The 17,181-nt window shown below is 36.0% G+C and overlaps 1 long non-coding RNA gene across 1 annotated transcript in view; it reads left to right on the top strand.

Annotated features, from left to right (window-relative positions):
- The window catches only part of LOC139741117 (uncharacterized), a 41,551-nt gene extending 26,987 nt beyond the window's left edge, over window positions 1-14,564 (top strand). The window contains exons 2-5 of the long non-coding RNA XR_011711607.1: window positions 1,322-1,385; window positions 4,347-4,496; window positions 13,569-13,634; window positions 14,473-14,564. This is a non-coding gene — a long non-coding RNA (uncharacterized lncRNA). The remainder of the gene's footprint in view (window positions 1-1,321; window positions 1,386-4,346; window positions 4,497-13,568; window positions 13,635-14,472) is intronic.
- Window positions 14,565-17,181: the final 2,617 nt, after the last annotated feature.

The raw sequence follows: 17,181 nt of genomic DNA, 5'->3' as shown, positions 1-17,181 counted from the left end.
TCCCGATGAAAACCCATTTTCTTTGCTCAAAGTTTTCGCTATATATATATATATATATATATATACATATATATATATATATATATATATATAACATGATCTGGGGTAACTGAGCGGAGAAAAGGTTGATCAAAAGAAATATAAGTAATGAGTTTTGTGCACTCGTAATTATTGAGATTTTGTCATAAATCTGAAAGACACTAAGGCTATGGAAGGGGGCGCGAAGGGGGAGGGCTTGGGAGGGGGTCCCCCCTATCCGAAGAAGAGAGAGTTAATAATTTTAGAATTGAAATTCAACGATCTGGTGCACACTTTGAGTGAAATATTGAAAAACTATGATCTTACTTAATAAAAGGTTGAAGGATGACCGCTTCATGCTCGTGCATACAGTATCCACGCAATTTTTCCTTTTTTTCCGCGTAATATGTGAGACTGCTGTCAAGACGTGTTCTGAACCTATTGGGAGAACGATAAAGTATGGAGAAGGCACACCAGTCTTCATAGCGACATTTCTTTTTTTTCTCCTCTGCCAACGAGTAATTTAAGAGGAATCAGACTTACTCTATGACAAACTCGTGTTTATTTCAATTGGAACCTATTGACAATTTGAAACATATGCTCATGTTATTAAAAAGGGGGCCGTTACAGTAGCCAATATTGGCACGAATATGAATACAGTCTTGAAAATTATTTGTTGTTTAATATGGTCTTAGTACACATTTCCACTCGCTTTACAAGTGAGTGATCTAAAGGACGGTACAAACATATTTGTTACTTCTGTCTCTCCGTGTCTGTGTTTACTGTTATTGTGCATTCTGCAAAATCTACAGTAAATATTTCATGGCGTGCATTATGCTACGATAATGATTGTATATGCTTAGTCCCGTACTTAATACCTACATCTGAACTAAAAACAAGTGTGTATCCGAAGATTATCATAGGCCTCAGTTTAGAAAGGAAATAGTTTGTATCTCCTCACAAGAAAAAGAAAATAGGGCCAACCAGACTCCTTTATCACATCGGATTGTGTTTTGCATACTTTTGTTGTAAGACAAACGCGGAAAGGTTTAAATTTGAAGGTTCCGTAATATTAGGTAATATCACTAAAATTAGATTTGATTAAAAATAATTGAAGTTTCTCATCAAATTTGTAATATCATAAATAATGATTTTTCTTCAATTGGAGAAAATCTTTACAGTAATATTCCTCCCTATACACAAAATATATTTCCGAATTTCTAGATCCATCGTATTTTAGTTCAATATGTCTAATTAGTCCATATCATAATCAGGAAATAATTAACACTGTTTTTTATTTCAGATCAAAATAGTGCTGGACAGGATGACATCAGTGATTTTCTTCTGAAGGGGTAATATCGTCAACCGTGAGTCCTTCAATTCACATATCTAATCCATCCTTGTTTAATAGCATCGTCACCGAAAGTATGAAAACAGCAAAAGTCATTGCTTTGTATAAAAAGGGTTACAGTTTCGATGTCACATATTGACGACCAATTTCTTTGTTTTGTACATGAGCCAAAGTTCATGAAAAAATATTCATAAAAGAACTATTAATTTATCTAAATTCAAATTTTAAGTTTGGATAGGGTAAAACATTGCACAACAACGTATTATTGAGTTCTATAGAAAAGCGGAACACATTTTTTCATTTGATAGGTTTGTTTCTGGACTTCTCCAAGACTTTCGATACCATTAATTTTGATATTTTATATGCGTGGGAAGGCTTTGGAGTAGTTCAGGAGCTAACTAATGAAGAGGAAGTAATATGTCCATTTAAATGGCTGTGACAATCAAACATATCTATTATGGGGTCCCATATGGAAGTTAACTCAGAGGTCCTCTCTTGTTTATTTTTGATATAAATGATTTTTGTAGATCATGAGATTTATTCTCTATGTGGAAAACTAAAAAATATTTTCCCCGCACAATAACCCATCTTAATCTTGTAAATACAATAAACTCTGATTTAGAAATTGTCGCCCAATGAATAAAGGCAAATAAATTATCTCTTAGTCTTCAAAAGCAACATATGGTTTTAGCATGATTTTTAGTAAGTGTACAGAGGCACTATTCCTGTCGATATGTTGTTTTTTATGCTGCTCCAATGGAACATGTTTCCCATTTTAAATTTATTAGAATAACAGTTGATAATGGGCTTTTATGGAAACGTTATGTTGTTAGTATAATCCAGCTCTTTCAAGAAACATTTTTATAATCACCGAGCTTAAATTTTGTCTTCCCTTATCGTCCATGCTTACATCATATTCATCCCTAATATTGCCTTTTTAAAATTATGGTATCCTCGCATGGGGAGATAGGTATCAAGCACTCTTACTTTAATCACTTCTACAAAAGAAGTCACTTTGTATCATATATGTCATATACTGCTTTTTTGTCTCATACGTTATTTTTAACACAATTGTCAATTAAAGATTTACTTTTTAAATCTAGGACGATTTTTGTTTTATTATGATAACAATAATTTTCCAAATATATCTTAAACAATATTTCGAAGGTATAATCCGTTCACATCATCCAAAAAGGCGATCGAATAAAATCCATTTTAAGAACTTTGCTGTCTCAGAACACCTTCCATTACGATGGGCCACAGTATCGGAACTTACTTCATAACTACATAACAGCTAAAATTTATATCTTGTTTTTAAAGACTAAATAATTGTTACGTTTATCAAAATCTTATAATATACAACAAATTAGGTTCGTTTCACCATCTAAAACAAGTCATAAGTTCTTTGAACTTTAAACAATTGCATAATATATTATATCTTCTTTTTTTTTAATAAGAGAAAAAAAATTCGCCCAAAGACAAGTCCTTCTTAGATATTAATGTTAGTGTACCGAAGTAGCTTACATGTAAACTATCAATGTTCATTTTGGTTTTGACCGGGAGACATTAAAAAAAATTGATCAATTGCACAATTTCAAATGACTTATAAACTGAGTTACCTTTTTTGTATTTGTCCTTTTTTTCTACAAGCTCATTGTCTCTCACTGACCCTGATAAAGCCCAAGCTATTTTGACCCTTCCCATGCCCAAGAGGAGACACATTGTGCCTCAAATAACTCTGTTATGGTTTAATATTTCATAATCATATTTTTCACAAAGGCACAGCAACTCTTATTTTACATGAGAGCAAATTTGAATTTTCTCAAGGTCACCCATGGAGGGCGTTATTCACCAAAATATAAATAAATTCATAGGAAAATGCTGGGACATGATATTTCTGTATAATTTCTCCCCCCCCCCCGTGTATATGTTTAATCATAGATTAATCATATTCCTATCTAACACAAATTATGTGCAAGTCGAAGCTCATTTGTTATGATTTAAATTTCTAAAGGTCACCACATGGGGGAGCTAGTCATAACAATAAAAAGATATAATTATGAGACCTGTGATGTATTGATTTGGACAATTGCATGTGTGCTATCACATTTCATATTTCCATTATATTGGAAATTTAAGTTTGCAAATTGATAATGTGATATAAAACAAATGATATTAGACGTATGACTTTGGTGAAGGAATCAAATTGACACAACATAACGGCAATCTTCGGAAAGTACTGTTGTTTTCTATCAGCTCTATTATATCTATTGTTTAATGCCGCTGTCACATAAAACAAAGGAAATGATATGAAAAACATTCCAGGCAATAATTACCTGAAATTTTGCTTCTTCAGCGAATTTCAGCCAAGAAACGCCCATTTCATACACTATAATATTGTTAATTGGAATTGGAATTGACTGATATGGTTGTCAGTTTATGGTTGCCATGACAACCAGCAATATGAAATAAAGCTAAATGTTGGGAATAAGATTTTAGGATAAGTAACTAAATTTGGTTGAATTGGATTAAAGGCGAAGGAGTGGCGAAGGAATGAAAATCTGATAGGGGGCACAATGTGCCCTCCTTGGGCTTTATAGGACCTGTTTGAGCAGGAAACAGTGTTTGAAAGTTCATTTTGGATATACAGTCTTTCAAAAAATCACTCCGCAATGGGTAAAGGTCCACTATCCATATGAATTTGCATTGTCCTGTCATGGTAAGGCATTATAATTTTGAGGAATTGAACGATTATATATCATTTGCTTCAGACAGTGGACTTACTTTTTAGGGTAAAAGATTAAATGAACTGTCAATTCTGTCCAGGACCTGTTTAACAATATATATTTGTGATTGCCCATAATCAATTTTCAATCCGCACTTCGTTCTTTTTTTGTATATCATCTCATTGTAAAGTGTCTTCCAATCATGATTCAAAAACAATGCTTCATGTTGCTGTTTTTTTATACCTCTATAGCTCTCTGGATGTGAAAACTGCATTGATCAAGTTCCAGTTTCTTGTCTTCTTGTTGTATTGCGGCTACAAACGAAGTTGACATGAGTGAAACGCTGCCTTCTGACCCTGGAATGTCAGCGGATGACATCAAGAAGTCCTTATACGAAAGAGGTTCGGAAATCCCGCTTAGATAACTCATGGATTTGCTTTCATGAATGTATATGAAGAACTTGCTTCCAAAAGTGGTTATTCAGACATTTGTCAAGGATAAAGTGCCTTTTTTCATGAAGGGGAAACGATCATCCCCAAATTTTCACATTTCTCGTACTTCTATCAACTAAGTTTTATCATTTTCTTGAAAGCAGACACGTTGTATGGCTGCTTAATGTACTTCATGCACGATCAACACTGATCAAGGAAGAAAATGAGTGACGCATGTATTGTTCATAATAACATGAATTAGTTACGTTTTGAATTTACATGCGTCCACCCTAAAACTGCTCCAATTTTCGTTCTCCAACCCACCTGGCGATAGGCAGCTCTAATCAGTTTCTTGCACTGGAAGTCTGATATATTTTCCATGCCACATCATCTAGAGTTCGGACATTTTTTTTTTTGAATTTCTTGCCCGAACATTCTTCTTCAGCTTTGGCCTTGCCTTCTCTATAAGGTTCACTGTATCTTTATTTCACACTGTTCATCCATTTTCACCTTTGTACTCGTTTGATGAATTTTCTAGGCCATTGTCATGCTTGAAAACTTAATTCCGGACCACATTTACTCTGTAAAAAAAAAAAAAAAAAAAAAAAAACCGAGTGAAAATTTTCACTCTTAAAGGAGTGAATACAAAAAAGAGTGAATTTAGAGTGAAATTGGAGTGAATTTTGAGTGAAAACATTCATTTTCACTCATTTTGGAGTGACCTCAGGGATCACTCGAAGATTTTGGAGTGATCCCTGACGTCACTCTAAAAAGAGTGAAAATGAACATTTTCACCTTAAATTCATTCCAATTTCACTCTAAGTTCACTCTTTTTGGGATTCACTCCTTTAAGAGTGAAAATTTTCACTCGATTTTTTTTTTAGAGAGTAGGTTCCACACTGAGCTTTGCAGAGTATCATCATCATTTTGTTCATGCTGCCATAAAACTTGTTCAAACTTCTGGTACTAGCATCGTGATATATCTATGGGACTGCTTTGCTGTATGTAGACTACTACCGGCTCACTGGATAAGTTTACTGGCACCATGAATAAAGAGATGGTAACGTAGGACTTACACGGCAAAACGAAAGCTCAACTTAGAACCTAACTCTGGGTCAGAATTGTTTCTATCAGTACGGAAGCGTTCAAGAATATTTTTTTTTATGCATCAAACCTAATATAAGTGTATAGGAGAAGAAATTGATACAGTGAACATTATGCAGAACATGTGAAAAAAAACCCTAAAATACCATGTTCGGAAGAAAAAGTCAAACATGTGTAGATGATCTGTCAGGACGAATGGTCCATATTTCCAGTGAAGGTCTAGAAGAAGCCAGGGGCCGCGGAACCGGGGGGGGGGGGGGGGCTGCAGCCCCCCACACTTTTGGATCGTGAAAAAAAAAAGAAAAAAAAAAGAAATAAAAGGGAAAAATCGGGGGGAAAATCACACAACCCGAATTTCTCACAAAAAGTGTGCTTCAGATCGCTTTATCTTGATTTTCAAAAACGTAAAAGCTCCGTCGAGTGGGAGGGGGCATCCCCTTCCCATACCCTCCAACTCTACCTCAATAGACTTTGTACATACACACAGATGATGCATGTAATAAGAGCCATGATTTTGCTATGAACACTTTCCTGAAAAAAGTTCAAATTATTTCCATTTGGGGGGGGGGGGGGGGGTGGAGGAGCTAGAAGAAAATCCAAGTATTGCACCAAAAGTTTTCACCAGATCGCTGAATTTCAGGTTTGAAAATGTAAAATCACCTTCGTGTGGGAGGAGAAATATCCCTTTTCTATATATACACCATCGTGAGAATGCCTTTTCTGTTTGATTGCTTAACAGAAAACGTTCATGAAATTAATTGTAACATAGATTAATACAAGAAGTTTTTAAATGCTACCACTTTACAGGCAAATTGTTCAATAATAGTCCCATCAAAATATCCTGCTACCTTACACAAGTGGGGCCGTTTCAAGTCGATAAAAGACGGAAAAACATGCATCAAATTGCACCATTTACAACATCAAAGTGCAAAAAGTTCTCACCGTGGGAGGGGGAACATCCCCCTCCCATACCCTCCCCCGCCCCGTCCCCTCCGCTCGCACGGGCTCGGTCGCTTGGCTCCCTCGCATAGTAACCACCGCCCTCCCAATATATCGCAAGATCATTATCCAGGCTACGCCGGTGCGTCTAAGCGGGGCGTTTCAAGTCGATAAAAGACGCAAAAAGATGCATCAAATCCCACCATTTACAACATCAAAATGCAAAAAGTTCTCACCGTGGGAGGGGGAACAACCCCCTCCCATACCCCCCATACCCCCCCCCCCCCCCCCGACGGTCCCCTCCGCTCGCTCGGGCTCGGTCGCTTGGCTCCCTCGCATAGTAACCACTGCCCTCCTAATATCACAAAGATCATTATCCAGGCTACGCCGGTGCGTCTAAGCAGGGGGTTTCAAGTCGATAAAAGACACAAAAAGATGCATCAAATTGCACCATTTACAACATCAAAATGCAAAAAGTTCTCACCGTGAACATCCCCCTCCCACACCCTCCCCCCCCCCCCTTCCCTCCGCTCGCAAGGGCTCGGTCGCTTGGCTCCCTCGCATAGTAACCGCCGCCCTCCCAAGATCACAAGACAATTGTCCTTGATACCACCCCCCCCCCCCCCCCCCCCCGGCTGCGCAGCCCCCCTAAACTGAAAAACGTTCCGCGGCCCCTGGGAGCTACTGATAAACAGCTGTCCATCTCGACTAAGGGCAGTGGAGGAAAATAGAGGCAGCAGTCCAGAACAAAGTTTTAGATTATAGCTGGGTATGACCTTTTGACTTAGTGATTATCTGCCAATATTTACTAATATGAAACATATTAGACATTATGTCTCTCACTATTTTGATAGATCATTCATTTTACATATCATTCAGACATATAACTTGTCTATCCTTATGGAAATATGACTTGATAGGAATTAAAGAAGTTTCAAAATTTGTGTATTTTTTAATCAGGTTTAGTATGTCAACCTTTCGCCTCAACGATGTGTGTGTGTGTGTGTGTGTGTGTGTGTGTGTGTGTGTTGGGAATAAGGTTGTTAGAATTTTTGGGATATGTGATGTAGTATATGAATAGTCTGTCTTCTTGTACATTTATGTCTTTAAATGTAAGAGGAATAAGAGATAAGTTGAAAAGGAAGAATATTTTTGAATGGTGTAAAAGTAAAGGGAGTGATATAATTTTATTACAAGAAACATATAGTACACGGGAGGTGGAAGATATATGGAAGTTAGATTGGGATGGACCTATGTTTTTCAGTCACGGATCAAATCATAGTAAGGGTGTATTAACGTTGATATCTTCACATTTAAAATTAAAGATTGAAAAAGTGGTAATAGATGATGATGGAAGATATGTTATTTTCAAAGGTGATATGCAAGGGGTTACTTTGGTAATGGGAAATTGTTATTTCCCTACAAGAGATAAAGAGAGAATGCAAGTGGAGTTTTTGCAGAAATTAGATATTAGTGTATCTAGGTTGTATAATCCTAATCAATTGTTTTTTATAGGAGGGGATTTCAATTTGATAATGAATGGAAGTTTAGATTATATGGGACCAAGGAAGGTGTTGAAAACTGTTTTTAATGAAAAATTTGAAGATTTTTTGAATAAATATAATTTGATAGATATATGGAGAAAGAAAAATCTGAATAAACAACAATTTACGTTTAGACAAAAATGGCCTGTTATTCAAAGCCGTTTAGATTACTGGTTTTGTTCTTCTAGTTTACAACACTCTGTGAAAAAGTGTGAAATAATAACGTCAATAACGCCTGATCACTCTGGTGTTTTGTTACAGGTTGAACAGTTGGTAGATATATTTTGTTATGGTAAGTCATACTGGAAATTTAATAACAGTTTATGTATGGATAGAGAATTTGTTGAAAAATTTAGTAATGAAATAATTAGATTAAGGGAAGAATTGAGTTTGAGTATTCAGGGTAAACGATTGTTATGGGATTTTATGAAAATGAAAATGAGGGGATATATTATAAGTTATTCTAAAGATAAAGCAAAATTGAGAAGAAGTAGAATAGAGGAGTTAGAAAGAAATATTGAGGAATTAGAGAACCAGATATTAGTTTCATCTAGCAATGCGGTAGTAGATGATATAGAGGAGAAGAAATCGGAGTTACGAAAAATATATGAGTATTCTCGACAAGGTTTGAGAGTTCGGTCTAGGGCTGAATGGTTTGAAGAAGGAGAAACAAAAACACAGTATTTTGAACAATTGTTGAAATCTAATAAAAAGAAAAGTGTTATTAAGGAAATATATGATAATAAAGAACAGTTGATAAAGGATGTAAATGGAATAATGAAAGTAATTAGGTTATTTTATGAAAAGTTGTATTTTAATAATGATGAAAATATTTATGATATAAATTGTGTATTTTTTGATGATATTCCGAAATTAAGTGAAGAGAGTAGAAAAAGTTGTGAAGGGAAAGTTAATATAAATGAATGTTTTATGGTTTTAAAAGAAATGAAAGGTAATAAAGCTCCTGGAAACGATGGCTTCACAGTGGAGTTTTATCTCACTTTCTGGTCGGTTCTGGGGCAAATGATTGTAGATGCTCTGAATGAGGCATATGATGAAGGGGCTTTATCAATATCAGAAAAGCAAGGTGTTATTACTTTATTAGAAAAAGAAAATAAGGATGTACTATACATCAAAAATTATAGACCAATTACACTTTTGAATGTAGATTATAAGATATTATCTAAGGTGTTATCAAATAGAATTAAAGAAGTTTTGGGAGAGATTATTCACTTTGATCAAGTTGGGTACATAAAGAATAGGAATATAGGAGAAGCGGTAAGATTAGTAGATGATATGTTATTTCATTCTTTGCACTACACAAGTGGGTTTTTGGTCACAGTGGATTTCGAAAAAGCGTTTGATTCAGTTGCACATGAATTTTTATTTCGGGTCTTACATAGGTTTGGTTTCGGTGAATCGTTTTGTTCCTGGGTTAAGGTGCTTTATAAGGATATTAGCAGTTGTGTTATGAATGGAGGGCACTCTACTGGTTATTTCAAAATCAAGAGAGGGGTTAGGCAAGGTGATCCCCTGTCTCCGTATTTGTTTTTATTAGTAATTGAAACACTGGCGCAAGTAGTAAGGAAAGATAACACTGTAAAAGGAATATGTTTTGGGGGAAATGAAATAAAGCAAATTTTATATGCGGATGATATTTCGTTGTTTATAAAGGACATAAAATCTTTAAATAGGTTACAGTATATTTTTGATGAATTCGGGAAAATAAGCGGTTTAATTGTAAATAAAGAAAAATTTAATTTTTTGTGGATGGGTAAGGATACAGATAAACCTGTATTATCTGTATCTGGAAAATATGTGGATGCAGTTAAAATTTTGGGGGTGAATTTTGTAAGAGATGTGAGGGGGAAGAATGAGATCAATTTTAAAGAAATATTAAGTAGAATAAAAAAGTTGTTAGGATGGTGGAAACAGCGTGATTTAACACTCATGGGAAAAATTCATTTGTTGAAAACTTATGCATTATCAAGGTTAAATTATGTTTCATCACTCATAGTTGTTCCTCAATGGATATTTCCTGAATTGGATAAGATGGTTTTTGAATTTTTGTGGAATGGTAAAGACCGGGTAAAAAGGAATATTATGTATCAAGATTATGTTAATGGGGGACTGCGAATGATAAATTTTAAGCTGTTTGTCAAAACGCAACGTATTATGTGGTTGAAACGTTTATTGTATGGTGAGAAGAAATCTGGGTGGAAAATGTATTTTGATTTTAGTTTTCGATCAGTAGGAGGAAGGTTCTTATTTTTATGTGACTATGAATGGTCTAGATTGACATTGACAAATCCAGTTCCACCTTTTTATTTAGAAATGGTTAAGGTATGGCAGGAAATGGATAAATGTAGGAATTTTGAAGATGAAGTGATGAATCCAGTTATATTTAATAATAGAAAAGTATGTATAAAAGGGAAGAGTATTTTTGATTGTGATTTATATGAAAAGGGTGTTTATAATGTACATCATATTTTACAAGGAGGTTTTATTAAACCCGTTGGGTATTTTCGAAATTTAGGTATTATGGGAAATGGTATATTTAAGATAAATGATATTTATAATGTTTTTCCAGAAAAGTGGAAAGAGTCCACAGGGAGTGTAAGGTTTCAGCAAATTGATGTATTAAATTATGATATACAGGTGAAGATTTTTGGTAAGATATTAGAATTTCAAAATATTAAGTTAAAAATAGTGTATGAGTATTTTGTTACAGCTTTACAAGAATTGTATACTCTGGAAATAAGATATGGTGAAGTGAAGTATGATTGTAGTGATAAGGAAATTAGACATTTATTTCTTAGACCTAGAAGCACGACTTTACTTAGTAAACATAGGGAATTTCAGTTTAAGTTGTTACACGGGGTGATATATACAAGGGAACATTTGTTTAAGTTTGGTTTTGTGAATGATAATCTTTGTTCTTTTTGTCAATTGGAAAGGGAAACTTATTCACATATATTTTTTGATTGTGTGAAAGTAAAGCCGATATGGCAGTTTCTTATTGAGTTTTATGATTTAGTTGAGTTAGAAGAATTAGAATGGAGAGATATCTTTTTAGGTTTACGAGGTAGTTCAAATAGAATCAAATGCGTGAATGCCTTGATAATTTTGATGAAAATTGTAATATTTCGGTCAAGAGAACAAAATAAGTTACCCAAGAGGGAAAAGATAAAGAAATTTGTTTTGGATTTTATAGAGGAGGAAAAGAACGTTGCGGTTAAAGCAGGTAAGCTCGGTTTTCATTTGCAAAAATGGGAGCAGTTGAAACTTTCATAGAGTCAGATGTATGGTCAGTTTAGGTTTTAGCCGTTTTAATGTTTAGGAATCGGTATATGTATCAGCATTATGGTGGTCACTTTTTTTTTCCCCCATGTAAAATGTTTAGTTAGCTTCGGTTTTAATTTGGTGTGTGTTTAACTGTCAAAGAAACAGGTAACCAAGATACCACAAATATGCAGTGTGACTTGGCGTGCAAATGTTGGTGTTTGTGAGTGCGCACTGGTGGGTATGTTGTTGTTGTTTTGGTTGATGTCTAGTGCATATATGGGTGTGTGTGTGTGTGTGTTGAGGGAAGGCTACGGGGGTGGGGGTATGTTAGTGGGGAAATAGGTGGGGATGGTTAGGGTCATAGGTAGATGTAGTTAGGTTAGAGTAGAGTAATGGTTAGCGGGGAAATAGGTGGGGATGGTTAGGGTTAGGTAGATGTAGTTAGGCAATGGTAGAATAATGGTTAAGGGGTCAGGCAGGAATATGATTTGTTTTGATGATATGCACATATGGTTATTTTGTGCTGTACGGGGGGGGAGGGGTGGTTGATAGGTTAGATAGAAAAAAATGATGAGTTTTGTTCGGTTAAGTAAAGAATGTTTTTTTAAATATGTTTTAGGAACTGCTGTATTCTCAAGAGAGTGTAAGAGAATTTATATAATGAAGTGGATATTGAGCAATCTGATCAAGTTGATCAAGATTTTTTTTCCCTTTTAAGAGTTATACTTTATCTGATATATTTATGTATATAGTGTGTGCTCTGCCAAAAAAAAAAAAAGAAACAAAAAAGAAGGAAGTTAAGTGAAAAAGTGATTGAGTAGCACACATCTCTTAGTCGGTGTGTGAGTGATAAGGCACATTCGGATTGGCTTGATTAGGCTGATCAAAATAGCTTTTTCTGAGAATTATGCAGATTTTTATGTCATTTCTTTTATAAAAACAGGGTATGATTTGGTAAAAAGAATCAAATATATTGTACTGTATGTTTGAAAAATGATTTAGCAGCACAAGAAAGAAGAATGCAGCTGCTTTCTTTTTTTTTTGTTGATGGACGTATTAATTTTATTATTAATATGGATTTCATATTGAATGAAACTCAAATAAAAGAATATTACAAAAAAAAAAGTGTGTGTTGCGAGTTTGATTCTCAATATTCAAAGTTACAAAATGAATTCTGACCGATATGTGATAGCAGCAGTCTTTTGAAATTGATTTATTACGTAGAAGATGTTTCCGAGTTAGAAATATCAACGGTGTGTACAAATTAAATCGCTTCTATAGAAATCCTAATCTTGGTAATGTCTAACGAACTTGCGTTGAAGCGTAGAATATGCAGCCTCACACACATACGAAATATATATATATATTTATACATATAAAGATTATCATTACAAACTGCAAAATAAAGACACAAATTTGTCTACCCTCCCTAGATAAAGTTACATCTGAATAGCTGTTTCTCTCTTTTTTTTCTTTTGTCGCCAGAGTAAAGTGAACTTTAACCTTGACTGGCAGGACTTTGTCAATGACCTAACAAGCTTACTCTCCTGGAGGAAGGAGTGTTCTCACCATAGAGGCAAATCTCTCGTTTGAAGAAGCTACACCCCTGTAGACAATGCCAGTGTATATCTTGGCAATCAAGGACTTGAAAACCAAAGATATAAAACACCTGTTTCTTGACCCATCAGTCACCGCCACAGGGGAGGGGGGGGGGGGCACCCGCGAGAGGAGGAGATTGTCACCGCCACAGGGGAGGGAGGGGGGCACCCGCGAGAGGAGGAGATTGTTTTGGTTTTGGCATGGGCTATGTAGCTCCATGGTGCGTGTGTGTGTCGACAAACTTCTACAATGCTCTCCTTCTTATTCCTGTATTTTCGTTATTTATAGGTCAAATTTTTTTTCGTTCGAAATTCAAAACGGATGACTATAGAATTTCTCAATAGAATATAAAATCTAAAACTTAAGAAAGAATAGAGAAAATTGAGTGCACTTTGAATGGGTGCCACAGGCAGATATCCTTATCATGCTCTTACGTAATATGACAGCTGTTGCAGTCATTAAACCCTGGCTTGGCCTCCAGTGATCCAAATGACATGCCATGGCGTACGTGAGCGATCCTTACAAGCCAACTAATAAGCCTTACACATTTCTGTTCCTGATTTTGAAACAGGCCCCTGGGGTAGTGTGCGTGCCACCAAGAAATCCCTCATGCCCTACGGACCTGAGCCAAAAATTCGTAAGAAAAACCAGCCCTATGCACAATCGAACTAATACAATGTAATGGGCTTCCATACATTGTATTTCTCTTTTTATTTTAAGTGAAAAGCATGTAACATTATGAGTTCACATTTAATGTAAGTGAAGACTGGCAGAACAACTCAATTTTGGATGAAAAAAATAAATTTGTCATGGGCTTAGAGGGTTGTAATGTACAGTGTATTATTTTTTTAAATCACAGCATTATTCTGATTCATCTTTTATTGGAATTAGAGTGCTACCTGAGATGTATTTGGCCACTAATGGCCACAATTTTTTCGAGGTGGTTGCTTCTGGTTTAATTGCATTATTACTTCGAGGTGACTGTTATTAAACATCCACTTCACTTTATTTCGAATCGATTCAAATCAGTTCATTTATTTTCATCTTTTTTTTTTTGTTCAAACAAAACATAGCACCGGATAATATAGGAATCATACTGTCATAGACACATTAACATCAAATGAATGCTTTGCACCTGATAGGATCTGAAAAGGCATGTTGAATAGAACATTTCACCTCATTAGTTACGAAAGTCATTTTGACCTTTGACATCATTATTTTTCCTTAAAAGTATGATGTGTAGTTGTATATGATAATATGTAACAGTAAAGGAAAACTTTATTCAACCTTTTATTAACAGACGTATTTTCAACACTGTTCGTTTGGCTTTCAAAACAATTACATTTACAATCAGAAATTTACAATTTTCTGAATTGCCATATTTTCCCTGACGTCAGAAGCATTCACCTCCAATTGAAATGGAATCGATTCGGATCAGTATAGTTTGATATAAATCTCATTTCGTTTACCAGCAGCAGAGGATCCAATATGCGATGAAAAGAGAATCGATCACAATGGAGGCGAACTTTGGAACGAAACTTTTGGCTTCTCACTCTCTATCCCTCCCGGAGCTCTGGCAGAGGGCGCTAGTGAGGTCATAACACTCACCCTCCTCGCAGAGAAAGCAGACAGCCTCAAACTACACAAGGACGACATGATCGTTAGCTGCGGCTTCAAGTGCTCTCCAGCCGGGCTGAAATTTCTGAAACCTGTCCACCTCACGATCCCTCACTGTGCAGTCCTGACTGACCCCTCCAAAGTCGATACAACCCTTTACTTGAGTGATGGCAGTGGTAATGACTCTTGAATGATTTTGATATTTTACACCCTTTCCGCTGACTTCGATTTTGTCTTGGAATTGTATTTTACGGACTATACAGATGTCTATTTGTATACCATCCTGAAAATATATTTATTCATACCATCACAAAGTTTTGAAAATTGAGAGGAAAATTAGCACAGCAATCACACAAATCAGATAAATGCTAAGATCCCAGTGAAATAGAATAACGGTCCATTAAGACCAACAAAAAAAAGTTACTGTAATCTTCTCGCCCTTGACATAGATAGGGATACGTTAGTTATCCTAATTTTTAAAAAAAAAATCACGCAAAACAATGTATGTGTAAATCTACGCAAGGCAATTGAATTGCCCTTTACAGACAGAGAAGGTCCGCTGACAAGCAATGTAATTATACAAAATAGCTCTAATGAAACTGTTTCTGTCAAAAGGTGGACACTTTGCAAAAGACACTCGTAATCTTATAGCCTACTTCCCTGACGTAGCATGGAACTATCTAAGGCATCAGGCTCTTTTCTTGTATGTTCGATGGTATTTACACATATATAGGAAGAGGTGTCACATCTGTCTCTATAGTTAGAGGGAACTTGGCTGTACAGCTCTGGGACTGCGGATTTTTTTTTTAAAGGGTCTAGGTTATATCCCCAGATATGGAACCATCTGGAAGTTATGGGTTTCGTTGTCATTTTATTACGGTCACAGACGGGTAGAGGACCTAGGACTACGACAAGGAATGTCTCTCGTAAAATATAGTGATACAATTTCTGAGGCTGCTAACAATGAAATACATTTTAATTCTTATAATCATTTCTTTATTATTATATTGTCATAATTCAAAGTAGAAGTATTATCTGATAATCATTTTTTTTTATAATTTCACTCCGATATCTTAAGGACTGATGGCAAGCCAGAAGACATCATCTCACTCATGCGTTGCACGTAGGAACCACTTCGATGTGTTCCTGACTCAACTAGCCGGCGGATGGCCGACAATCGTGTTTAGTGAGAGATCATTTGTGAGCCACCTTAAAATGCTTTGCAAAGTTTACTTTCCGAGAGAGATTCAAAAGCATCACGACGACTGTCCGTTTGAGGTGTGTCTCTACAAGGATTTCAAGGGAGTACAGGAGGTAGGTCATTGATATATCGTGGAACCATGAAAAATACAATAGGGAAACTCAAAGCCGAATTAGACAAATAGGGGCAAAATTGGTTCTGTGTTTTGATAACGTCCCCCTTAAAAGAGGATAATAGGAAGCGTCATGGAAGAAGAAGTTCAACTCGCACATGTCACACTACAGTGATTTATTTGTCAATTCATTCTCGACGAATAGCATGGTCGAAACCCGTCATTCGTATTTGTTTTGCTGTATATACTCCGGTAGGACGTCTGGTGAAATCCATTCTTCCCGTATCAGCACATTGCAATAGCGGGAATACTCAGACGTATTTCACTTCACTTTGGCTTTACTTTGGACAAACACTTAACCCTAACTAGGCCGGGGGGGGGGGGGGGGGGGCCTCCGAAGCCCCCCCCCCCCCCCCCCTCGACGTTCCGCGCGATGTATCGCAATCGCAAAAAGCTATCGCCGCGACGTTTCATGACTTTTTTCTTTCGAGTCTTCCGCATCTTTTGACACCAAATTTGCGACGCCCGGGCGCGCGGTTCCAAAGTTACGCATAAATATGTACATGCATGTCAGACCCAAAATTGCTCAAAAACGTTAATTCGTGTACTATTTCAATGCAAACTGTGCTTACTGGCAAATTTCATAAAAGTATGATTATTTTGGTGTTTTATTGATTAAAATCAATGAATAACATATTTTCTTGTTCGGAGCGATGTCGCGGACAAATTTCATCGAATAAACAATGAAAAACATAAAGTCGAAAAACAGAGAAATACATAAGAAATTCAAAAAACAATAAAATACTTAAGAATTTTTCTGATATCACAATTTTTTTTTAATTACATTTGCTAAGGACACTAAAAAGAATATTTAAACAAAAAATGTGCCTGTTTTGAGCTTTATTTTGTGATTTATACCAATTAGTCTGAGTTTATGCATTATCATGCATAAATTAGCATAATTTAGCATAAATGATGATTTTTTGAACAATTACCTTCATGGTATTTTAGATTACATCATAGGCAATGTGTGTGCCAATTTTCGTCGCGATCGCGCGGTCGACGGCCGAGATCTGGAGGGGGGGGGGGGGGGGGCCTGGGAGCCCCCCCCCCCCCCCCCCCCCCCCCCCGGCTCTATCAACTACCTAAATAGCCCGGCCTAGTTAGGATTAACTCTCAAACACCATATCACAAACATCTGTAAATCTTCATCTTGGGTTATCTACAGAATAGGGAAGATCTGGATCAGGCGTC

Source organism: Diadema antillarum, unplaced genomic scaffold, assembly GCF_040938485.1.
Source record: "Diadema antillarum isolate AM-2024a unplaced genomic scaffold, OU_Dant_1.0 scf00000031, whole genome shotgun sequence".
In the NCBI taxonomy this organism is placed as follows: Eukaryota; Metazoa; Echinodermata; class Echinoidea; order Diadematoida; family Diadematidae; genus Diadema; species Diadema antillarum.
Note: the sequence above shows the minus strand (reverse complement) of the source record. Positions and strands in the feature narration are given on the sequence as shown.